The sequence below is a fragment of the Lissotriton helveticus genome, chromosome 6 (assembly GCF_964261635.1).
Source record: "Lissotriton helveticus chromosome 6, aLisHel1.1, whole genome shotgun sequence".
Lineage (NCBI taxonomy): Eukaryota > Metazoa > Chordata > Amphibia > Caudata > Salamandridae > Lissotriton > Lissotriton helveticus.
Genome location: NC_136067.1, coordinates 2,038,716,411 through 2,038,741,677, shown reverse-complemented (window position 1 = coordinate 2,038,741,677; position 25,267 = coordinate 2,038,716,411). Strand labels below are relative to the sequence as shown.

The 25,267-nt window shown below is 46.2% G+C and overlaps 1 protein-coding gene across 8 annotated transcripts in view; it reads right to left on the bottom strand.

Moving 5' to 3' along the window:
- The window catches only part of MAPRE3 (microtubule associated protein RP/EB family member 3), a 692,788-nt gene that overhangs the window by 486,904 nt on the left and 180,617 nt on the right, over positions 1-25,267 (bottom strand). For 6 of the 8 annotated variants that reach the window (XM_078650043.1, XM_078650048.1, XM_078650046.1 and 3 more), the window contains exon 3: positions 11,954-12,011. The gene's annotated coding sequence lies outside the window, so the exon portion shown is untranslated. The remainder of the gene's footprint in view (positions 1-11,953; positions 12,012-25,267) is intronic. The other 2 variants (XM_078650052.1, XM_078650051.1) reach the window with 1 other exon arrangement.

Genomic DNA, 25,267 nt, shown 5'->3' with positions numbered 1-25,267 from the left:
AGCCAATCAGCTATCACCTCCCTCTAGAACCTTCCTGGCAGGAGCCTCAGTTCCTCAGATTTTCGTACGCACTAAGCTAAGTAGGCGTGACACTGAGAGAGTTAGGTGGGTCCTTCCAGGGGAGGCGGGAGGGTTGCATGTGAATCTATGAAAGACACCAATACTGGATAACTGCAGTTACAGGTAAGTAACGCATTTCTTATCCAGTATTATGGGTGTCTTTCATAGATTCACATGCCTGAATCAGAGTAGCAAGCAATGCAGAGTGCACATTTCTGATGGAACAGCATATACAAGTCCTTAGATAAGACACATCATGCGAGCATGAACCATCATTAGACCTCCACAATAAGTATTACTAAAGAAATGTGCACACCAGAGTAGGATGGAGGGACGGAGGAAGGCTCACCTTACTGAAAAGATGGCGTAACACTGATTGTCTCACTGCTGCATCATTCATCAGCTCCGTATCCAGGCAGTAGTGCCTAGTGAAGGTATGCAGCGACTTCCATGTTGCCGCCCTGCAAATGTCAATGACTGGCACCCCTGCAAAGAGAGCTAAAGAAGTGGACATGGCTCTCGTGGAGTGAGGTCTCACTTTGGAATGCAATGGCTGTCCAGCTTGGTCATGACAGAAAGCAATTGCTGCAGAAATCCATCTGGAGATGCTCTGCTTGGCAAGCGGTAGACCTTTCCTAGGTCTGCTGTAAGCTATGAATAGCTGGTTAGATTTCTTGAATGTTTTCGTTTTGTCCGTGTAAACTTCAAGCATCGCTTGAGATCCAAAGAAAGCAGCGACCTCTCAGCTGCAGTGCTTGGGTTCGGAAAGAAGGAACGCAGAACCACAGGTTCATTTAGGTGGAAGTCCGACGGGACTTTTGAGATAAACCTAGGATTGGTTCTCAGGATTACTCTGTCGTTATTAAACTGTAGAAAAAGATCCTGGATTGAAAACGTCTGTAGCTCACTGACCCCCCTTGCAGATGTGAGCGTCAGGAGGAGTGCTGATTTCCACGAGGCATACTTTAGGTCAGCTCTGTGTACTGGTTTGAACGGATGTTTCATGAGCTGGTTAAGAACCACATTAAGATGCCAGGCAGTTGGCAACATCCTTACTGGCGGGAAAGATCTGTATAATCGTTTTAGAAATTGCTTAATCAACCCGCTTGACCAGAGTGACGGACTCGTTGAAGTTCTTTATAACGAGATATTGCTGCCAAGTGTACTTTAATGGAGGAGGTGGCTAGGCCCGACTGTGCCAGATGTAATAGATAAGGTAATATTTGTTCCGGGGATGTGGAGAAAGGCCGAATCCCGTGATCTGCACACCAAACTCAAAAGCGCTTCCATTTCAGGGAATACATCTTGGTCGTGCTATCTATCCGCCCTTGCTCTGGCAAGAATGTCTACAGTCTTGTGGAATATTCAGATTGTGGAACTCTGAACTCAGGAGCCAGGCGACTAACCTGAGAGACTTCAGATCCGGATGTTGAACTTTATTGTTGTTCATTGTAAGCAGAGATAGATACTGCCGCAAGTGGACCGGCGGCTCCAGTGATAGATGGTGGAGCTCTGTGAACCAATGTTGCCTCGGCCAAGTTGGGGCTATTAAAATTAGAGTACAAGGCTCCACCTAAATTTTTCTTGAGGACTCTGGGAAGCATCGGGAATGGTGGAAAGGCGTACGCAACGACGTTGCGCCATGCGATGGAAGATGCATTCCCTAGAGACCCTGACTGGGGATGCCAACTTGCGAAGTGTGGGCATTTGGTGTTCATTGTTGTCACAAATAGATCGATTTGCGGCGTGCCCCATCTGGAGAAGATCTGGTCGATAATTTGTTGATCTAGCTCCCACTCGTGTGACGATGATTTCTGCCTGCTCAACACGTCGGAGAGCACATTGTCCGTGCCTGGGACATATTCCGCTCTTAGGGTTATATTGTGGAGTATGAGCCAATTCCAGATTATTTTTTGCAACTCGCGATAGTGTGTCAGCGAGCGTGTCCCTCCCTCTTTATTGAGGTAGTGCTTAGTCGTGGTGTTGTCTGTCTGGATGAGCACCAGGGAATGTTTTATTCTTGGCAGGAAAGCTTGAAGGGCCAGGAAGACTGCCCGCAGTTCGAGCAGATTGATATGTAGTTTCTTCTCCATTGGAGACCACTACCCGCTTATCTGTAGCTCTTGCAGAAAAGCTCCCCAGCCTTCCAAGGAGGCGCCTGTTGTGACAACATGAGGAGCAGCCGGAAGCAGGAATGACAAGCCTTGAGAGAGGTTTTGAGATGACATCCACCATTGCAGGGCTCCGACCATCTGAGGATTCACTTTTATGTGGTCGTCGAATGACCCTGTGCATTGGACCCACTGCTTCAAGAGCGCCTCCTGTAGAGTCCTCATTTGTAGTCGACAGAGAAATCAGGAGGATACACGCTGACATCATCCCCAGGAGGGATTTGAAGAGACGGACTGTCAAGACTTTCTTCGAGGCTACTATAGCAGCTAGTGCAAGGGGCTTGTACATCCTCTCTCTGGATGGGAAGTAAGCGTCCTGTATGTCTAGGGACGCCCTAAAATCCTGCTGTTACAGTAGTTGCAAGACCTCCTGGATCGTTACCATGCGAAACGACTACTTCTTAGGAATTTGTTGAGGGCCCTAAGGTCCAAGATTGGTCTCCACTTCTTGTTTTTTTTCTGGATCAAAAGAAGCAAGAATAAAACCCTTTTCCCTTCTGAGATGGAGGTACTCTCTCTATTGCTCCTTTCTGCAGCATAATCGAGATCTCTTATAGAAGCAGCCATAGATTTTTGTTATTTCCGCTGTCCTGTACCTTGAAAGGACGACCTCCCAAAAGAGGATTGCTTGTTTTGCTGCTGTTGGCGCTGTTGGTATTGCGGTCTACTCTGGCCTGAAGGGCAGGAAGACCTGTATTAATAATTTCCTCTGTAGGAAGACTGTCCTCTTCCTCGATTTCTACTACGGGACTGGTTCTTATACTGAAGAGTGCCCAAAGGTCTCGCAGTGTCTGCTTCATCAATTTTTCGTGCCAAATAGTAACTGGCTAACATATGGCATGTCCAAAATCTTTGTTTGCACCTCAGGACGGAAAGAGGTTGCCTTTAGCCATCCTTGGAGCCGCAAGACTGCTGCTCCAGCCAACTGGCGGAACCCTGTCATAGCGATATCCATCGCGCAGTCTATAGTTTCTGACGTCGATGCTTCATCATCTAGCAGAATCCTCTTTACTTCCTCTTTGGATGAATCTGGCAATTCCGACAGCTATGGGGCTATGTGTGCCCACAATTGCCTATTATAGCGTCCCAAGAGCGCTAGGGCGTTCGCGGCCTTTACCATCATTGCGGATATTGAGGAAAACCTGTTCCCAATGTTGTCCACTCTTCTTACCTCCTTACCAGGAGGAAGTGACAAAGGGGCCGAAGGATTCCTGGAGGTCTTCTGAGCCGCCTGTGTCACCACGCAGTCCGGCTTAGGATGCCCTGTTAAACACGCGGGTGCTGTATCTGGCGCCCTATACTTCTTATCCAACTGAGGGATCACTGGTGATACAGAGGAGTGGTTCTGCATGACCTTTACCCCTTCTGACTATAGGTAATCGATAATCGGTATTGACCTTATTGCCTTCTTGAGAGGCTCTGTGAAGTCATACAAGAAGCAGACCTGTTCTTCAGAGACCATTGAGATCTTAAAACGTTGAGCAGCCCTCTCTACCACATTATAAGAGATTCCAAAATTGTCGGAATTTCCCTCGTCGACGGGTCAGTCGACGAGATCGGCGTCATAGACTATGCCGTCGTAGACGAGCAGTCATAGACGAGCCCGTCGTAGGCGACATCATAGACGATCCGTCGTAGACGAGGCCGTCGATGACGAGCCATCGTAGAGGAGCAATCGTAGATGAGGCCATGGTAGACGAGGCCATGGTAGACGAGGCCATTGTAGACTAGGCCATCATCGACGCCGTAGACAGGCCGTCGTAGACGAGCAGTCATAGACGAGGCCGTCGATGACGATGCCGTCGTAGATGAGCCATCGAAGACGAGCCCTCGTAGATGAGGCCATCGTAGACGAGGCCATTGTCGACGCCATAGACAGGCCGTCATAGACGAGCAGTCATATACGAGACTGTCGTCGACGACGCAGTCGTAAACGAGCCATCGTAGACAAGCCATCGTAGATGAGGCCATTGTAGACGAGGCCATCGTAGACGAGGCCATAGTAGACGTGGCCATCGTCAACGCCGTACACAGGCCGTCAGACGAGGCCTTCGTCGTTGACGAGCAGTCGTTGACGAGCCATTGTAGATGAGCCATCGTAGACGAGGCCATCGTAGACGAGGCCATCGTAGACGAGGCCATCGTAGACGAGGCCGTCGTCGACACTGTAAACAGGCCATCGTAGACGAGCAGTCATAGACGAGGCAGCCGTCGTCGACGAGCCATCGTCGACGAGCCGTCGTAGACGAGCCATCGTCGACGAGCCGTCGTAGACGAGCCATCATAGACGAGCCGTCGTAGACGAGCCGTCGTAGACGAGCCGTCGTAGACGAGGCCATCGTAGACGAGGCCATCGTAGACGAGGCCATCGTAGACGAGGCCATCGTAGACGAGGCCATCGTAGATGAGGCCATCGTAGATGAGGCCATCGTAGACGAAGAGGCTGTAATAGGCAATGATGATGGTTTCTTTGTCGACGATCCTGTGGACGATGTTGGCTTCTTAGTCTTTACCTCAGGAGGAATAGAAGACGCCTTCCTGAAGGGTCCTATGACCAGAGGAGGTGATTGTGACGGCTCAGAAGTCGTCTTTTTTACATGATTTTTCTCCAAAAGCAAGTCCTTTACTCTCCTTATCCACAGAGTGAGGAGATTTTTAAGAACTGCGCCCAGAAGACCCATCAGTGGTCTTTTTGAGGGCCTTCTCAGGATGTTCCCCTGAGGAATGAGTCTGAGGAGATTCTCTTCTCTTTTGAGGTCTCCTAGACGTTGAGGATAACGCCTCATAACGGTCACTGGAGAAAATAAAAAAAACTCCTTTCTGGTCTTAGTGTTTGACACCATATTAAAAATCACCCTTCACAACCTCTCAAAAACTTACTTGAGAAAGTGCGACATACCTTGTAGTCTTTGGCCTGTACCAGACCTTCTTTAAAGAATGTATTTGAAGATAATCCATAGTAGAAAAGAATCCTTGACAACAAAGTCATTTAATGAAGTGAAAAAACACAGAATCTGAGCAGAGCTCAGAGGAGACTCCCTTAGCACAACGTGCGGTAGAAAATCTGAGGAACTGAGGCTCCTGCCAGGAAGGTTCTAGAGGGAGGTGATAGCTGATTGGCTCTTCTCTAGAGTTTGGTCCTTTTTACAAAAGGACATGGATATGTTACTAAGGTGAGGCCTTTAGGCCTACTATTCTCTATGTATGTCTATAAGACATTACTTTTCTATGTACCGGAGACTCCCGTCTCGACGACGGGGAATGATTCAGGCATGTGAATCTATGAAAGACACCCATAATACTGGATAATACCTGCATCCCATCACAAAAAGGATCCTCTATTGAATCTGAATCCATCCCAGATAAGTCATGGAAAGTTTCAGCTCTCCTATACTCACTCTCCTCTACAAGTCTTTGTGCCTCACTCCTAGACCTATAAGGTGCCGTTGGATGGATAAAGGCTGTGTTTCAGATATCCGCCCAGATTTCTAAGCCACAGGTGTCAAGACTAGGAATCTATACTGGTGGCAGCGACATTTCTTGAGCTGGTGCCGGCGAGAGAGGATTTGCACTTTTAAGTAGCAGTCCTGGGTGAAGAGTCTGCGCAGATGGATCCGAAGTTAGAAAAGGAAGGGTGTAAATGTAGCCGATGAAAGGTTTGTGGGTGGAAGTCCAAACATTGGCACCTCTGATCCCTCGGGAACCACAGACAAACCAGAAGGGGCCATAGCCCTACTTAACACCTCAAACATGGCATTCAGAAATAATGAAGGATCTGCCTCTTTAGCACAGAACTCTCGGTAGAGTTAAGAACTGCCCTGGAGCAAGATCCTGAGGTACTGTCAAAGTCATCAGGCAGCAGTCAAAGTCATCAGGTGGCACTGAGGGCATCAGTTCTGGAGAAATGAGAATCAACTTCAGTTTCTAAGAGAAATCTGTGCAAACAGGATACACCTGGGAGATGCCCCCTCTTCTACTTGTGTTTGTTTCCTGGAAGATTTAGGAGGTAGAGTGAATGGGGATGACCTACTCCTACCTTCTTTTGCCCTGCCCATATAGAGTTTTGCCTATCTCTCTGTGATGGCCTAGGGATGCATACTCTTGGAGGGGGTCACAAGAACTGGTCTCAGGGACACAGCCTACACACCGCAAGCAAATGTCATGAAGATAAGTGATGGCCCTCACAATAGCTTAAAGCCTGATTTCTTAAGCAGACATACTTAAGCCTCAGTTGAAAAGATGGGCGAGCTCCAGATCAGCATTGGTCACACAGAAAAATGGAACTTCCCATTGGAACATTGGCTGGGCACCTTACACCTCCAGTGACATCACTAGGTGTTCAGAGGTTGACTCCGTAATTGAGTCAGTACCCCTACCCAACACTGAGGTGCTATTACAGAAGACTTTCTGATCCAGACTGGCATCAAGAGAGGTTTACAAGGTGAGGAATCTGCAGGTAGAAGTATCCATCAGAAATGTATGTTTTGAGGTTAACTCAATCTGTAATTTAATGCGCAAGTGACAAAAGTTGTTAAAGCTTGTTTTGGCCATTTAATAACCCTGAGAAAATTTCTTCACACATCGCAGACAGTCTTCATGTACTGGTGATGAATGTCCTTATACATTCCAGATTGGATTATAGTAATGCCATTTATTCGGCTTCACTTTAATACCTAATTAATCTACTATAATGGATACAAATTTGGCAGCTGACCTTCTAACCAAGATGCCTTTAAGAGCACACATCTCACAGGTTTTGCTTCAATTACACTGGCTACTGATAAAACAGATAATTACCGCCAAGGCTTTAGTAATACCACAGGGACCGTTATATAAGAAATTATCGGAGTTTCTTCTCAAAAACTGTTTTTGGTATACACACAGTCATACATGGCACACTTGTAGCCAGTTTCCTGCAGGGAATCCAAGTACAAGGATGGTCAGTTTTGGCAACAGGGCTTTCTCGGTCACAGCTGCAAATTTGTGAAATCTTCTTCCAATCAGACACTATGCTGAATGCGATCATCATTGTTTCAGAAAATTCTTAAAATCCTATCTTTTCAGATCCTAAATACTCCTCCCATTTGTATTCCTCGGGGTGGAATTATCTTCCATCATTCAAATTCCCTATTTTGAACTTTGACTTCACTGAATTTGTAACCTTTTTAATTCAATTATAAAAATCTAATCGACAATATACATTTACTCCATCCTTTTCACTTGTTTTAGATTCTACTTTATAATACAATTGTGTTGTTAATAGTGTAGTTATTCTGTGCTGCTCTGCCTTTTTCTGTTAGCATCACTAGGCTTTAGCGCAGAGGTCTTCAAACTTTTGGATGCTGAGACCCCCCTGTCAACAATTCGAGGCGTAAGGACCCCCTCCTGACAAAAAATTCTAAACCTGTAGGCAGGGCTACTAGAATTATGAGGCAGGTGAGGACCAAATTACGCGAAAGACTTGACTAAATTGTGTGGGAAGAAAATGCAAGTGATGGTATGTGATGCCGCTTATTTTGGGATAGCATTACTTCATTATTTTGACATTTTTTACACACAGTAACACTGAGGAAAGATTTCACCCCATCAGTACCCATTTATAACCAAAATACAGCAATTAACACCAGAAAGATTTCTAGTCAACCTTTGAGAAGGGCCTTCCACTCCGCAGGAATAGGTGCTGCCACATTAGAAGCTCACCTGACCCTGGCCAGGAGAAGCAGGGGTCCCTAAAAAAACAGGTTGTTTTGTGCAGCGTTAAACAGTTTACCCATGCAGTTTTCCTCTCACCCCTCCCTTCCATCCCTCTCTCATCTCCTAACCCTAGATCCCTCTCTCACTTTGCAGGCCATTTTCTTTCACCCCTTTTTACAACTTCTGAACTCTCCCCATTCAACCTCTCACTTCACCTTTAATCACCTCTTGCCATTCTGTCTTTTCACTGCCCTCATCTCTAACAGTCTCTCGCATTTATCTCATGGCCTCTCTAGTCCCGTCACCTCCCATGCCCCTCAGCACTTCTCATTCACCTCGTCTCTCCATTCAAATTTTTGTCTATTTGTATCTTACACCTCTCCAGTCCCCCCATTCAACTTTCATATCTCCTCTTTGTTCTAACAGAAGCCCTCACCTTTGGCTCACATTCACTTCTTGCGTGTCCACAATTCTCTTCGGCAATTCACGTTTCTCCTCATCCCTGATCTCTTCAATCAAAATTCTCTCACTCCCTTGCTGTCCTCTCTCATCATTTCATCTCTCCTCACCAAGCATATAGGTCGGACCCGTATGCTCCTTTCGGCCTGTGCCACTCTGCTTATTGTTCCCTAATTCAAGAAGGCATGAGTTGTCGGTCTCACTGTTTTGATGCAGGCCGCGTCCACCACGTCCACCACCACCACCACGGCCACCAACACGTCCACCACGAAGCCACCTCACTCTATCGCCCTCAATATCTATCTGTCGCCCTCACTCTATCTGTCGCCCTCACTCTATCTATCTGTAGCCCTCACTATCTATCTATCGCCCTCCCTCTATCTATCTATCTATCTATCGAACTCACTCTATCTATCGCATCACCACGGCATCACTCAGCACCACCACAGCATCACTCAGGGGAACCACATCACTATGCGCTACCACGGCATCACTGAACGCCACAACATCACCCGTCGCCACCACATCACTCAGCGCCACCACAGCATCAATCTGTGAAACCATTCAACAACTGGTTCAAATATGTTCTCTCAATGTTTCAAGCTTTATTACAAATGTCATAAAAAGATGTTAATATTTCACTTCTGTTCTTGGATTTTCGTCACAATAAAATACACTGAACATAATCTTCACAAAAGTTATTTACAAAAGTTTAAGCTATTGCAATTATAAATTACAATAGCTTTTATTTAAGTATTAATTATTTTAAAAAAATAAAAGCCATTGTTATTTGTAATATCAATACATCTAAGTCACGCAAATAAAACACATATTGCATTACAAATGCTATAGGTGTCACATTTGTGAAAGTTAAAACTATTGGCATTGTAAATGACAAAGCTATTAATTTCGCTATTTTTAAAACCAACACAAAAATAAAAAATGTGCCATTTACAATACCAATAGCTCAAACTTTTCTAATGCGAGACCTATTGCATTGCAAATGCTTGTTCTTTTGGCAACCCTACTTTATACTCCTTTTCTTTAAATGCATTCTCACTCTACAGCAGTAATTGTAAAATACAAATGTAAGGAACAGGCCGAGTGGAGGCCCAGGGAGTACTGGACCAAGGAATAAAACTAAGCCTCTGTAACCAGTTTACAAAGGCATGCAAATATGCAAATGGTCTTTAAAGACCTGTGAAAAACTCGAGCGGCTGGAGATGACTCCAGACACTGCCCAGCCGAGCCCAGCTCTTACACTGCAGCAGCAGCCGGGCTTGAGAGACACACGAGGGAGGAGGGGGGCTGAAGCCCTTGGGCCTGGGCAGAAGTATGACTGTGAAGCAGCGACCCCCTTTGCATCGCTCCACGGCCCCCCTGGGGGTCACGCTCCACGGCCCCCCTGGGGGTCACGCCCCACAGTTTGAAGACCCCTGCTGAGTTTAGCGTATGTTGTGCCGCTACCATAGACCATTATTATTTTCGTTTTTAATACTTTTTTATTGGTTTTTACCAGTTGCAGTAGTTGTTTCAGAATGATATTTATAATCAGCATTTTAACATTTAGAATACCTTTGTTAGTGAGCATATGATTTTGGTGCTGCCTGTTAAAAAAATCAATTTAGTCCATTGCATGTATAATTGAATGCCTGGACTGTAAGGTTCTGTATTGTAATATCTGTTGGAAATCATAATAAAAATTGTTTAAAAATAATACATAGCAGGCTATATAAGAGAACGAGAGACCCCCCCAAAAATGTTGCAAAAGATGAAAAGCAGAGCATGTAACAAGGACACACAGCGAATCAAATTAAATAACGTTTTCGCTTTGAGACAAGGTTAACCACCCAATATTTAAACTAGCTACCATAGAGCATTATTGCTTTTCAGAATTGGCATGAGGTGACATGGAGTGTAAAATAACAATGGACTGGGACGCAGCCAGAGGAATAATTCAAGCATTCCATCCATCACTTTTTTTAATACTTCATCCCTGAGAATTAGGACTAAAACATGAGAAAAGGGTTTTTATTACTGCATTGTGCACCTGTGGACTTTGCTGCTGCCTTTTACACAACTGCTGGGTAAGCTGCCAAGGTGGACCTTTCCTGGTATTTTACTTCATATCATAATTGGGATTCTAATATGAGAGCAAAGAGGTGGCCTAGGATGTGTGCGTATGACTGGCTAAAGCGGTTGGGTGGGTGTAAATCTATCAGGTTATCTTGTCCCCACTCTTAGTTGTTTCTATATCTGATCTGGGGATAAACTGAAATCTGTTCACAATTTTCCACCCAAGTCGGGCGGCATATGGTGCCTTCTTTGTACTGTGCTGGCAAAATGGGCCTGCATGATCACATAGCCACAGTGCTCGTTGAATGTACTAGAATTCTATCATGGGGCCCTGTTCACTGGTGGTATACCTATGACTGAAACGTTTCTCCTTTTACTGGGCAAAACTGAAACAGATGGGGCAAGTTGGCAAATTAAAATTAGAAAACGTACATTCAAGTGTATATTTAGGAGTGAAGTAGAATATTATGAAATTACAAAGTCCTCTTTTTCTTGGGAAGAAATAAAGTGCCATTACCTTAATGGCTGCATCAAACAAATAAAATAACAAGCATGTTACAAATCACGAGCCCCATAGGTGTAGGTGTAGTCTGCCGCAAGGGTACAAAGAGTTCAGAATATGCCCAATAATCTCAGTGCCTATTAGAGGCTGAACCTGTAAAGGTGTTCAAAAACAAATCACAGCTAATGATGGATGCACTTGTGACTCTACAGAATGCGCTGATAAAGGTGAACAATGTACGATTTCAGATATGTTAAGTATGTTGTTTATGAATGAAGAGGATCTTGGGAACTGACAGATCACTAAACTGGGGATGCTGTGATGTCACAGGTTTGAGTATACCGCTGGGGGAATCTGGCATGTGGTAGATTCTGGTGGAGTCGATGGCTAGCTTTTGAGTCTCTAAGTTACCAATGGATAGAGCTTTGTCAACAACAACTACTGTTTTGTCCTGGTGCAGTAAATAGAACACACATGACCTCATGCTATTATGAAAGAATGTCACATATTTATATATGGGTTAACTAGGAAAGTAACCAATCATGATCCTCGGGGAGAAAACCATGAAGATGACCTCTGCTTCTTGCACTGGGATTCCCTCTATCCCGGCTGTGGTCACAATGGTGCCAAACGCAATCTGCAGCATTTTCTTGGGATGTCTGCTCGATAAAGCTAATATGGTAAAGATGTTCTTTTTCATAAGCCATAGCAATCTTTCTGGGCAGTTTGCAGTCCACATGGATTATGGGCTAGGATGTTAGCGCCCCAAAACTGTTCAGGTTCAATAGCAGAAGATTCAAGTACTCTTAGAGGTTTTTGTGCATGTACCTATGCATCAGGGTGGATCAACGCATATATCTGTGCTGACAATCATCATTACACTCTTACACCTTTAACTTTATTTAGCAAAACAACACTGGGTATGGTGAAAAGTGCCTTGTTCCGTGTAGCTTATTAAAATTAAATATTCATGCAGGATTTTGTTGCTCACCTGTCACATGTAGAGGAGAGGTCTCAGAAAAACAGGCTTGGTACCGCGCGTGGTCCTACTGAAAAAACAAAAGATTTGACAATCAGATTTCTTTTTCGAGAGTGCGAGAAGGAAATCAAAAAGGATGAGAACAAACAGTCCAGAGCCTCTTTATGGAGTTTTGTCTTTTACATTGATTAACTTCATTTACAGTAACCTCACTTTCTAATATATATTCAAGTCAACTTGTCTCATCACCACAACTAAAATGGTAGATTATCACTTATTTTAGTCAAGTTATTTTTCATGAATATGTGCGATCAAAAAAAGTTATTGTCAACACCTTTATCTACAAAACCTTATTTTGAAAGAAATATGGTCCAAATATTATCTCTATTAACATGAAGTCCTATTGCGACTACAGGTATCTACTAAGGACAGGTTACAGATTATATTGAATGGTGAGATACTCCACTTAATTGTTGTAGTAAACGGTCATTGTACCCTGCTCAATGCACTACCCACGGGGATACAAAAAAGGGGAATTACACCCAACAATACATCTGGGACCTTAGCAAGCACTTTAACCCAAAATCTTTCAATAAATAAGGACTGCATTAAGTTCACAGCTAGCTATGGCTCGGAGTGAAAAAGATCAAGTGTAGACTTTTGAGCGTGCTTCATTTGCACAGTCTGAACAAACATTCCATCAAAGACCAATAAGGTAAAGACTGGAGCAGGTTGTCAGGTGTCCATAGAGGCTAGAATTCAATTTATGAAACTGATCTGGATAACTTAGATTCACCCATCAATTCAAGATTGGGTAACACCGACTTTTGGAAACCTATAAAATAATACTGGGGCTTTTAATAACAATTACCCAATTCCTTCTGTATATCATAGTAGTTTTGAGACTATCTGCTTACATTAGAGTTAACAAGAAAGTCTCCTGGAATGAATATAAATCCTTTCATATCTTAACTAGACCCATCGTAAGGTGCCAATCAAGGGGTGAATTACTGAAAATGAACAGTACTAAGTACACAGGTGCTGATGATTTTTACAAAAATATCAACTTGGTGTGAGATTAACATGATTGATAGGCAACCCTGACGCTCGCTGAATGCTTGTTATGAATATTTACCTTCCTCCTGTATGACAATGCAACACAAGCGTTAGTTATTCTTTTAAATGGTATCCGCTATCTGAATGATAAATATGATCATGGGATGTGCATCATAACTAGTTACTGTAACTGAGAACCTTTTAAGTGCAGTTTAGTGACTCCCTTATTGAGGATGGATGGAAATGTAATTGGTGATCATCCCGAGGCAGAAGAGTTAGAAGCCATTTGTAGCACTACACAATTCAAACATAGATTATAACTGGAGGTGGTCAATCCATTAAATGTTCTCACAAGCCTTAAGATGATGTTGAGAATAGGCATGTGGAAAGTACCAAACTTCATTTTGCATATACTAACAAAAGTAAAGACTTATGGCTTGATGTAATAAAAAGTTGACTCCATCCTGTTTCTATGGGGAAATGTGCTAACACATAAGGGCCTTAGTTCATATTCTGTACTATAATGTACTGCAACAAATGCACACGACAGAGCCCAATGCAATTCAACAGACACAATTTGGTTCAACAGGAAACGTGTGTACTTGAGTGAATGACCAATAACCTTAGGCCATTCAGTAAGTAAATATCCATTAAAAAAGTACTTGTTACGGAAGTCTACAATAACAACAAGCATTGAAAATGCAATAGGTCTCGCAATAGAAGAGTTTGACCTTTTTTGTTTTGCAAATGGATGAGTGGCGTTGCGTGGATGAGTGGCGTTGCGTGGATGAGTGGCGTTGCGTGGATGAGTGGCGTTGCGTGGATGAGTGGCGTTGCGTGGATGAGTGGCGTTGCGTGGATGAGTGGCGTTGCGTGGATGAGTGGCGTGTGTGAGTGGCGTTGCGTGTGTGAGTGGCGTTGCGTGTGTGAGTGGCGTTGCGTGTGTGAGTGCCGTTGCGTGTGTGAGTGCCGTTGCGTGTGTGAGTGGCGTTGCGTGTGTGAGTGGCGTTGCGTGTGTGAGTGGCGTTGCGTGTGTGAGTGGCGTTGCGTGTGTGAGTGGCGTTGCGTGTGTGAGTGGCGTTGCGTGTGTGAGTGGCGTTGCGTGTGTGAGTGGCGTTGCGTGTGTGAGTGGCGTTGCGTGTGTGAGTGGCGTTGCGTGTGTGAGTGGCGTTGCGTGTGTGAGTGGCGTTGCGTGTGTGAGTGGCGTTGCGTGTGTGAGTGGCGTTGCGTGTGTGAGTGGCGTTGCGTGTGTGAGTGGCGTTGCGTGGATGAGTGGCGTTGCGTGGATGAGTGGCGTTGCGTGGATGAGTGGCGTTGCGTGGATGAGTGGCGTTGCGTGGATGAGTGGGGGGAGTTATCGCCGAAGCATTTAAAATAAGCAAGCACCCACAAAAATAATATTAATACTTCATCCCAATACAAGCAACAAAGCATTTTCAGACCGCATCGGGTGTTAGCGCTGAAGTATACAACTTAAAACAATTTACAGAGCGCATTAGGGGTTATCACTGAATATTTTAAAATAAGCAAGCACCCACAAACAACAAACAGAGCTCATGCGGCGGAGGATGGAGGCCGTGGGTTCCATGGAGGTGCACAACAGAAAAGGCAGCACCGGTGAGGAATTCATCAGCTTAACTCGCAAGAGCAGCGGCAATTGTAAAAGAAAATGGGATTTGGGAGCCACTATGGACATGAGCAACCAACCCAGGCCCTGCAAGAGACCCGACTTTCCTACGAGCAGCGGGGATTGTCTCATGGGCCACAAAGATTAAATGAGTTAAGTTCCTGTGCCCGCACATAGGTACACCCCGTTAAAAGAGAACTGGATGAAAATATTTTTGCAATTGTAGAACACTTGCAGCTTCAAGTCCGATTCAACCTGAATACAAGAAACGTGGAAAGATGTCAGTGCTTTAAGGAAAGCTGGTGATTTTATGAAGGCGTTTATTCTTGGATTCCTAGTTGAAGAAGCAGAGCACTTACAGGGGGCGGAGCAGGGAGAGCGGCCTTTGAAGTGCACTTTACACGGCCGGCCGGCAGTGAAACTGAAAGCACGTCCGGCCGGCCGTGAAAGCCTTTGATGACGCAGCAGGGGGAACAGACGGCGAGAGGGTGTGAAAACACACGAGCACTATCTGTAGGTCTTATATTGCTGTCTGTCTGCTGAGGGCGGAGGGGCCAAGGTGGGCAAGCTTAGTGTGATGTTTTGGAGTGAAAAGCTCTGGCATTGCGCGGAGGGGGCCGGGGGAAGCTCTGGCATCGTCTGCACCATATGCGAAAAGCAGGTCAGTAGTTGAGACAAAGAAGCAGCAGGATGCACAAGTAGCGGAACCAAGTGTAGGTTACAGGTAAAAGCTAGAAAAACAAACTGTAAGAAACAGAACACACTGTTACAAGTATTTAAAAGTTTACAATTAAACTTATCAATGCCACACGAGCTGTGCAGTATTCCAGTTTAATATATCAGTACAAAAAGCGTGCCAAAATGTTTTTAAAAGCAAGTGGTTATTAATTGCTGTTTGTGCGCACATACACATGGAGTTGGGGAAATGTAATACAAATTGGAGAGTGGAACATAGGTTGCAAGATAATACGTTAGCATTTGTTTTTTAAACCACATCCGCTGTTTCTTTTGATAGTTTGTATGCTGTTTGTTTGAAGAAGGCAAACAAAACGCATCGGGGTTAGCTCCGAAGCATTTCATTTTCTGACCGCATCGGGGATAAGTGTGAAGCATTTAAAATAAGAAAGCACATACAAACAAAACATTTCCAAGATGAATACTTGATCCCAATAGGAGCAACAAAGCATTTTTAGACCGCATCGGGAGTTAGCGCCAAAGCATTTAACAAAAAACATTTTCCAACCACATAGGGGAGTTATCGCCGAAGCATTTAAAATAAGCAAGCACCCACAAAAATAATATTAATACTTCATCCCAATACAAGCAACAAAGCATTTTCAGACCGCATCGGGTGTTAGCGCTGAAGTATACAACTTAAAACAATTTACAGAGCGCATTAGGGGTTATCACTGAATATTTTAAAATAAGCAAGCACCCACAAACAACAAACAGAGCTCATGCGGCGGAGGATGGAGGCCGTGGGTTCCATGGAGGTGCACAACAGAAAAGGCAGCACCGGTGAGGAATTCATCAGCTTAACTCGCAAGAGCAGCGGCAATTGTAAAAGAAAATGGGATTTGGGAGCCACTATGGACATGAGCAACCAACCCAGGCCCTGCAAGAGACCCGACTTTCCTACGAGCAGCGGGGATTGTGTCATGGGCCACAAAGATTAAATGAGTAAAGTTCCTGTGCCCGCACATAGGTACACCCCGTTAAAAGAGAACTGGATGAAAATATATTTGCAATTGTAGAACACTTGCAGCTTCAAGTCCGATTCAACCTGAATACAAGAAACGTGGAAAGATGTCAGTGCTTTAAGGAAAGCTGGTGATTTTATGAAGGCGTTATTCTTGGATTCCTAGTTGAAGAAGCAGAGCACTTACAGGGGGCGGAGCAGGGAGAGCGGCCTTTGAAGTGCACTTTACACGGCCGGCCGGCAGTGAAACTGAAAGCACGTCCGGCCGGCCGTGAAAGCCTTTGATGACGCAGCAGGGGGAACAGACGGCGAGAGGGTGTGAAAGCAGCAGGGGCAGGCAGGCGGCTGGGGGCATGTGCACGCGCTTTTAAGCGCATGCGCATTAAGCTTGATTTTCACGGGCACTGCAAGGAATCGCCACGATTCCTTGCAAGTTGGTTAAAGACTGTTTAAGCCCCAATAGTCTCGCAAGCTCGATGCGCATGCGCATCGACAGGCGAGACCTAAAAAGAGTATTAGCAAGGCATTATCCAAGCTAAAGCAGACTTTGAAGGAACTTACTGGCAGAGGATGCATGAATCCTTGAGTAATGGAAATTTCAAATAATTTTACCCATTTCAATTGTAAATTGGGCAAAATTAAGTGCATTGTCAATAGAAACTTAACAATAACTAGAAAACTGCAATCTTCCTGTATTAGAAGCCACTGAACTCCCTTTTACAAAAAGGGCCCGAAGAATGACGTGATCATTTTGTTTAATAGCTTTAATGGATTGTGATGGGAACTGATATATATATATATATTATATATATGCAAGACTTTCGCCACAGAAACCAGCCTTTTCCTAGGCAAATGGCGAAGAGCAGACCCTTGTATCTGGTGCCAAATTAAAAGTGCTTTATTGTGCTTTGCGTAGCCCAGCAAAGTCCGCCATGACACGTTTCGCTTCCCCACGAAGCTTTTTCACATGACCTATATATATATATTCAAACTTCAAATCCACCATAAATGCTGAGATCTCCAGGGTGGGTGCCTGTCTAAATCTGCGGTGGTGGGACCGCGACAGAACTTCAAAAGAAGAGACGGCACTCATGAGTGAGGAGAATAACCCGTTTTTATTCTCAGGTTACTGGAACAAACGCGTTTCGGCAAACGCCTTTCTCAACATTCAGTGCATTGCAGTTTTACTGTGTTTTTTATGTAAAATCCATACACTTCCTATTTGACCATAGTCATAGAAATAGGACACAAATGCAACAAACAGCTTTACAAGATAATGGCCGCCATCTTTAAATGCTCTGCATTTAACAAATTCAAAGTTACATAGGCAGTGCATTTATATTTACTTGTTTCCACATTTCCCATATTTCATTATTCATTAAATATTAATTATTTCTCTGATATATCACATTGCATGATCTTTTTTGGTCACTTCAATATTTACAGATTTATATATATATATATATATATATATATATATATATATATATATATATTGTCATCCAAAGTGCCCGAAAGCTTTTGAAAGCGCACACTTGGCGGGCTGAACCTTCCGGTAATTCGTTGCAAGGCTGAAGCTGGCGCTGAAGTTACTTGGATTCTTTTATGTTAGACCTGACGCGTTTCATGGCTGCTGCCAATCATCAGAGGTCGCTTAATGAAAGACTCGTGCAGGCAGTTTTCTGGTAGTTTTAATTAGTTATTGTCATGCCACGCCCTCAGTGGGCTGCTCAATGTTCAAAATTGCATGCTGGTTTTCGTAGTCCCATCCAGAAACATAGTCACTCCTATAGTAGGTCCTGCTCTCGTGTCGTGATTTATAAGCATTTTTTCACCCATGGTGGGCCCAATTCAGAGCGAGCAATTTACGCCGCAGTTCACCAAACCGTATAGTCCGGATCCAGTTCCGAACACTGGCCCCCTTCAGGTGTATGGACGGTGCTGCTTTCCGCGACAGGGCTGCCGCGTTAGTAATTGTCATCCAAAGTGCCCGAAAGCTTTTGAAAGCGCACACTTGGCGGGCTGAACCTTCCGGTAATTCGTTGCAAGGCTGAAGCTGGCGCTGAAGTTACTTGGATTCTTTTATGTTAGACCTGACGCGTTTCATGGCTGCTGCCAATCATCAGAGGTCGCTTAATGAAAGACTCGTGCAGGCAGTTTTCTGGTAGTTTTAATTAGTTATTGTCATGCCACGCCCTCAGTGGGCTGCTCAATGTTCAAAATTGCATGCTGGTTTTCGTAGTCCCATCCAGAAACATAGTCACTCCTATAGTAGGTCCTGCTCTCGTGTCGTGATTTATAAGCATTTTTTCACCCATGGTGGGCCCAATTCAGAGCGAGCAATTTACGCCGCAGTTCACCAAACCGTATAGTCCGGATCCAGTTCCGAACACTGGCCCCCTTCAGGTGTATGGACGGTGCTGCTTTCCGCGACAGGGCTGCCGCGTTAGTAATTGTCATCCAAAGTGCCCGAAAGCTTTTGAAAGCGCACACTTGGCGGGCTGAACCTTCCGGTAATTCGTTGCAAGGCTGAAGCTGGCGCTGAAGTTACTTGGATTCTTTTATGTTAGACCTGACGCGTTTCATGGCTGCTGCCAATCATCAGAGGTCGCTTAATGAAAGACTCGTGCAGGCAGTTTTCTGGTAGTTTTAATTAGTTATTGTCATGCCACGCCCTCAGTGGGCTGCTCAATGTTCAAAATTGCATGCTGGTTTTCGTAGTCCCATCCAGAAACATAGTCACTCCTATAGTAGGTCCTGCTCTCGTGTCGTGATTTATAAGCATTTTTTCACCCATGGTGGGCCCAATTCAGAGCGAGCAATTTACGCCGCAGTTCACCAAACCGTATAGTCCGGATCCAGTTCCGAACACTGGCCCCCTTCAGGTGTATGGACGGTGCTGCTTTCCGCGACAGGGCTGCCGCGTTAGTAATTGTCATCCAAAGTGCCCGAAAGCTTTTGAAAGCGCACACTTGGCGGGCTGAACCTTCCGGTAATTCGTTGCAAGGCTGAAGCTGGCGCTGAAGTTACTTGGATTCTTTTATGTTAGACCTGACGCGTTTCATGGCTGCTGCCAATCATCAGAGGTCGCTTAATGAAAGACTTTCAAAAGCTTTCGGGCACTTTGGATGACAATATATATATATATATATATATATATATATATATATATATATATATAAAAAAGACTTGTTCCGTCTGCACATCAAGTTTACAATCTAGCTCTGAATGAGCCTTTGATCCTCTTGACCATATTATCTGTCCATTATCAATTAATCTGGGATAGTGATAGTTGGAGGAAACAAAGAAAAAGAGGGATAGAAAGTAAAAGGAAATGGAAAAACATAAGACAAATATCTTCACACTGTCTGCCATATTGGAACATCTATAATATGTTTCTAGTAAAAAGGGATACCAATTCAATTCTTCCTATACTCAATTCATAATTGTGCACAAAACCAATTATTGAGTTTAACCCAAACATTTCATTCCATTTATATATCCTACTGCCAACTGCATAAGGGTCCTAATATTTCGAGTATCACTATCTCGCTCTGAATGACCTCAAGTTATTTCATCCATTACTGTTTACAATTAATGTGTTCAAATGTAGATCTTTTTGACTCTACATCGGATGGCCCAAGCTCCATAACAAGATTTTTCTCTCATTGTTATAAATCAAATATGGCAATTTCCTACAGATTAGTATCAAAAAGACACATCCTATAAAAAGACTTTACTTAGAATATACCGACTGTCTCAACCTAAGTGTATGGCAAGTTCTTCTTCGGTGTTTAGGCCAAATGGGATCTTAGTTTGTAGGTTTACAATATATTCGGACTCTAAGCGTCTTAATCTTTTCACTCTGTCCCCTCCTCTTTCATTTATCGGAATGTGATCTATGCAGAAATAACACAGGAGATTCCTATTGCTGTTATGATGGGTGGCAAAATGTCTAGCGACTGGGTATGCTGGATCAGTGTTCTAAATTGCTCGTGCATACTCTACAATACGACGTTTTGTCCGATGGACAACGCTTCCATTATCTAATAGTTGGCACTGACATTTCAAACAGTATACACAATATGGTGTATTACATGACAAAGTTGATGATGTTTCTAGGTCTTCTGCATCCAGGTACATTGTATGTGAGCACCTTCGTGCTATTCTTGCATGCTTTGCATTGAGTGCAGGAGAAAAATCCTGTAATATCATTTATTCTAGGATTGGGCACTATTGAGGGTAGATGGCACTGAACTATAGTATCTTTAATCAAGCGACTCTTCCTGTAAGTTATTTTTGGAACATCTTGGATAGATTTACCAATCACAGGATCTCAAAATTTTCAAATGGCGCTGCATAATTCTACTCCGCGCTGCCGCATCGTTTGAGAATGTAGTAATAAGTCTAAACTCATTTGTCATTTCTTCTTTGGGAATTCTAGCTCTTAAAAGTGTATTACGAGATAGTTTTGATGCTCTTTCTTGAGCTTGAATAAAATAAATCAATCAATCAATCAGCATACTTGTAAAGCGCACTACTTACCCGTGAGGGTCCCAAGGCGCTGGGGGCAGGGGGGGATGCTGCTACCGCTAGAAGAGCCAGGTCTTGAGGAGCCTTCTGAAGGCGAGAAGGTCTTGGGTCTGCCGTATGTGGGTAGGGAGAGTGTTCCAGGTCTTGGCCGCGAGGTAGGAGAAGGATCTGCCGCCGGAGGTCCTCCGTTGGATGCAGGGGACAGCTGCGAGGGCAAGGCTGGCGGAGCAGAGCTGGTGGGTGGGGGTGTGGAATCTGAGTCTGCTGTTCAGGTAGGCTGGTTCGGCGTTGTGGAGTGCTTTGTGTGCGTGGGTGAAGAGCTTGAAGGTGATCCTCTTGTCAATGGGGAGCCAGTGTAGGTCTCTCAGGTGGGGGGTGATGTGGCTGCGGCGGGGGGCGTTGACGATCAGTCGGGCGGAGGCGTTTTGGATGCATTGTAGTCGTTGTAGGTGTTTGGCTGGGATTCCTGCATAGAGTGCGTTGCCGTAGTCCAGTCTGCAGCTGACAAGGGCCTGTGTCACCGTTCTTCTTGTATTGGTGGGCATCCACTTGTAGATCCTGTGGAGCATGCGGAGAGTGTTGTAGCAGGAGGAGGAGACAGCGTTGACCTGCTTCGACATGGAGAGGGAGGAGTAGAGGATGAATCCTAGATTGCATGCATGGTCATTGGGTGTTGGTGCTGTTCCCAGTGTGGTCGGTCACCAGGAGTCATCCCAGGCTGAGGGGGTGGGTCTGAGGATGAGGACCTCCGTCTTGTCTGAATTCAGCTTCAGGCGGCTGCTCCTCATCCAGTCAGCGACGGCCTTCATTCCCTCGTGGTGGTTGGATTTGGCGGTGTGTAGGTCCTTGGTGAGGGAGAGGATGAGCTGGGTGTCGTCGGCGTAAGAGATGATGTTGAGGTCGTGATGGCGGGCCACTTGTGCGAGGGGGGCCAGGTAGACGGTGAACAGCGTCGGGCTGAGGGATAATCCCTGGGTGACGCCGCAGATGATGTCGGTGGCTTCGGAACGGAAGGGTGGGAGGCGGACGCTCTGGGTTCTTCCGGAGAGGAAGGACGTGGTCCAGTTAAGAGCCTTCTCTTGGATTCCGGCTTCTAGGAGGCGTGTCTTTAGATTGCGATGGCAGACCGTGTCGAAGGCGGCTGACAGGTCCAGGAGGATGAGGGCTGATGTTTCGCCGTTGTCTAGTTGGCGCCTGATGTAGTCTGTGGCGGCGATGAGGGCTGTTTCGGTGCTGTGGTTTCGTCTGAATCCGGACTGGGATGGGTCCAAGATGTTGTTGTCTTCCAGGTGGCGGGCCAGTTACATGTTGACGATTTTCTTGATGACCTTTGCTGGGAACGGGAGCAGGAAGATGGGCCGGAAGTTCTTGAGGTCCTTGGTGTTCGCTTTGGGCTTCTTGAGGAGAGCGTCGATTTCGGCGTGCTTCCAGCTTTCCGGGAATGTCGCTGTTTCGAAGGAGATGTTGATGACCTTCCGTAGTTGGGGTGCGATGGCAGTGTCTGCTTTGTTGAATACGTGTTGTTGGCATGGGTCGGATGGAGATCCTGAGTGGATAGAGTTCATAACCTTGCGTGTCTCGTTGTCGTTAGACCAGGAGGTTAAACGGTTGGCGTTGGTGGTGTTCATAGGGGGGGAGGAGTCTGGCGGTCGTGGTGTTGAAGCGGTCCTGGATGTCAGCGATCTTGCGGTGGAAGAAGATGGCTAGTGAGTCGCACAGTTCTTGTGAGGGCGGGATGTCGTTGGCGCTGGGGTTGGAGAGTTCCTTTAGGATTCAGAAGAGCTCTTTGCTGTCGTGTGTGTTGTTATCCAAGCGGTCTCTGAAGGAGGATCTTTTGGCTAATCTGATGAGGTGGTGGTGTTTGTGGGTGGCGTCCTTGTGGGCTGCGTGGTTGTCCGGTGTGCGTTCGTGGAGCCATGTCTTCTCCAGTTTCCGGCATGTGTGTTTGGAGGCCTGGAGCTCGTTGGTGAACCAGGTGGCTCTCTTGTTGGCGTGGCTGTTGGAGGGTTTCTTGAGCGGGGCGAGGGTGTTGGCGCAGTCGTCGATCCACTGTCTGAGGTTGCGGGCTGCGGCGTCTGAGTTGGTGGGGTCGGTGGGTGGGTTCTTGGCGAGGGAGGTGATCAGCTCGTCTTCGGTGACTTTGCTCCAGCAGCGGCGAGGCAGCTGTTGGGTGCGGTGGTGTGTGGTTGATTTCTTGAAGGTGAAATGGATTCAGCGGTGGTCGGTCCAGTGGAGTTCGGTGGTGTGGTCGAAGGAGACGTGGGAGCCTGTGGACAAGATGGGGTCAAGCGTGTGGCCAGCAGAATGGGTGGGTGGGTGCGGTGACGAGTTGTCTGAGGCCAAGGTTGGCGAGGTTGTCTATCAGGATGGTTGAGTCGGCATCGTTGTTGTTCTCGAGGTGGAAGTTCAGGTCCCCGAGGAGGATGTAGTCCGTGGAAGAGAGTGCGTGGGTGCTGGCGAGGTCGGCGATAGAGTCGCTGAACTGAGCCCGGGGGGGTCTGTTGACGAGGGTTCCTCTGAGGGTGGTGTTGGGGTCAGTGTGGATCCGGAAGTGCAGGAGTTCGGCGGTGTTAAGGGTGTCGTCAGCGTGGGTGGCGACCTTGAGGGTGGACTTTTGGACGATGGCTATTCCTCCTCCGATTCCGTTGGCGCGGTTCCTGCGGGTGATCTTGTAGCCGTGCGGGATGGCTATGGCGATGTCTGGCGCCGAGGAGACGTTCCATCAGGTCTCGGTCAGGAAGGCCGCGTTTGGGGCGGAAGTGTCGAGTAGATCCCAGAGCTCGACGGCGTGTTTGCGTGCGGAGCGGGTGTTGAGGAGTATGCAGCAGAGGTGGTTGGGTCCAGTCTTTGGAGGTTTGGTGGCTCTGTCGCAGGTGAAGCTGCAGGTGTGGCAGAAGAAGGGTCCGTCGGGGCAGCTTGGAAGCAGGTGTTTGTTTCGGCCGGTGTTGAGTGCGCGGAGGGTGCTGGCGTCTTAGTGGATTCTGGAGTCGTGGCGTTCGTGGGGTCCAGGGGTTCTGGCGCTGGGCGCGGGCCTGGCGCGGACGGGCGCAGACGGGCTTGCCTTAGGCGCGCCTTTGGCGTGCCAGGCCACGGCCGCTGCGCGGTCGCTTCTTGGCCTGCATATGAGGTGGCTTGGGAGGGAGGAGCAGCTGGGAGGCGGGAGCGGGGAGGCCAATGGGTGTTCAGGGGTGGGGCCGCAGGGGAGCAGCTGCGGGAAGGGACGGAACGGGAGCAGTGGGGGGAGCTGGCGCACGGACAGGGGGAGGCGAGGAACTGCTAAGGGACACAGAGGCAGCAAGGCAAAAAGTGACGAGCAGCGGCGTGGGTGCGACCTGCCTGCAAGCAGGGTCAGAGGTCGCTCCTGCTACCGCTGTTCGTCCTGCCTATGAGGTGGCTTGGGAGGGAATAGAAGGTTGGAGTGGGGAGGCCAATAGGTGTGCAGGGGGGCGGGGCCACAGGGGAGCAGCTGCGGGAAGGAACAGAACGGGAGCGGTGGGGGGCGGGGGAGCTGGCGCACGGGCAGGGAGAGGCGAGGAGCAGCTCAGGGGCACAGAGGCAGCAAGGCAAGAAGTGACAAGCAGAGGCGTGGGGGCGACCTGCCTGCAAGCAGGGTCAGAGAACATTCTCTGTGTACCCTCTACTTTTAAATCTTTCTAGGGTGCCCAAAACTTCCTTTTCATAGTCATCTTGTTCAGTGCAATTCCTTTTTAATCGAAGTAATTACCCATAGGGGATACTTCGTTTCAGAGGACGGGGATGGTTACTGATGGCTTCTAATACCGAATTCCCAGCTGTTGGTTTCCGATAGAGTGTGGTACAGATTTGTCCTTCAGCAATAAAGATCTTTAGATCTAAGAAATTCACCTCAGTTGCATTAATCTCGCCGCTGAAGTGAAGATTTACATTATTCTGATTCAGAACTTTGATATATAGTTCTGCTTCGCTCTGTGGACCTTTCCATAAGATGAACAAGTCATCTATGTACCTGTACCACCCAACTACACATGCAACCCATGCTTTATTGTCTTCCCACCAGGCCACCTGCTTCTTCCACCAGCCTATGAAGAGATTTGCATACCTGAGGGTGAAGAAGGTGCCCATGGCCGTGCAATGTATCTGTCTGTACAATTGTTTTTGGAATAAAAAGATGTTAGTAAGACAAAAATTCATAAATTCAAATAGCATGGCACTATGTTCTGAGAATTTTAAAGATCTTCCTTTTAGAAAATACTGTGTTGCTGCTAGTTCATGCTCATGCGATATGCTTGTGTAGAGGCTGGTGATATCAAGTACTATCATCAACATGTCTGGTTCCCACATAGTATTAGATATAGTTCTCACAAAGCCTTTCGTATCACGAATGTACGATGGCTAAGTCTTTACCAATTCAAATAGGAAACTGTCAATATAG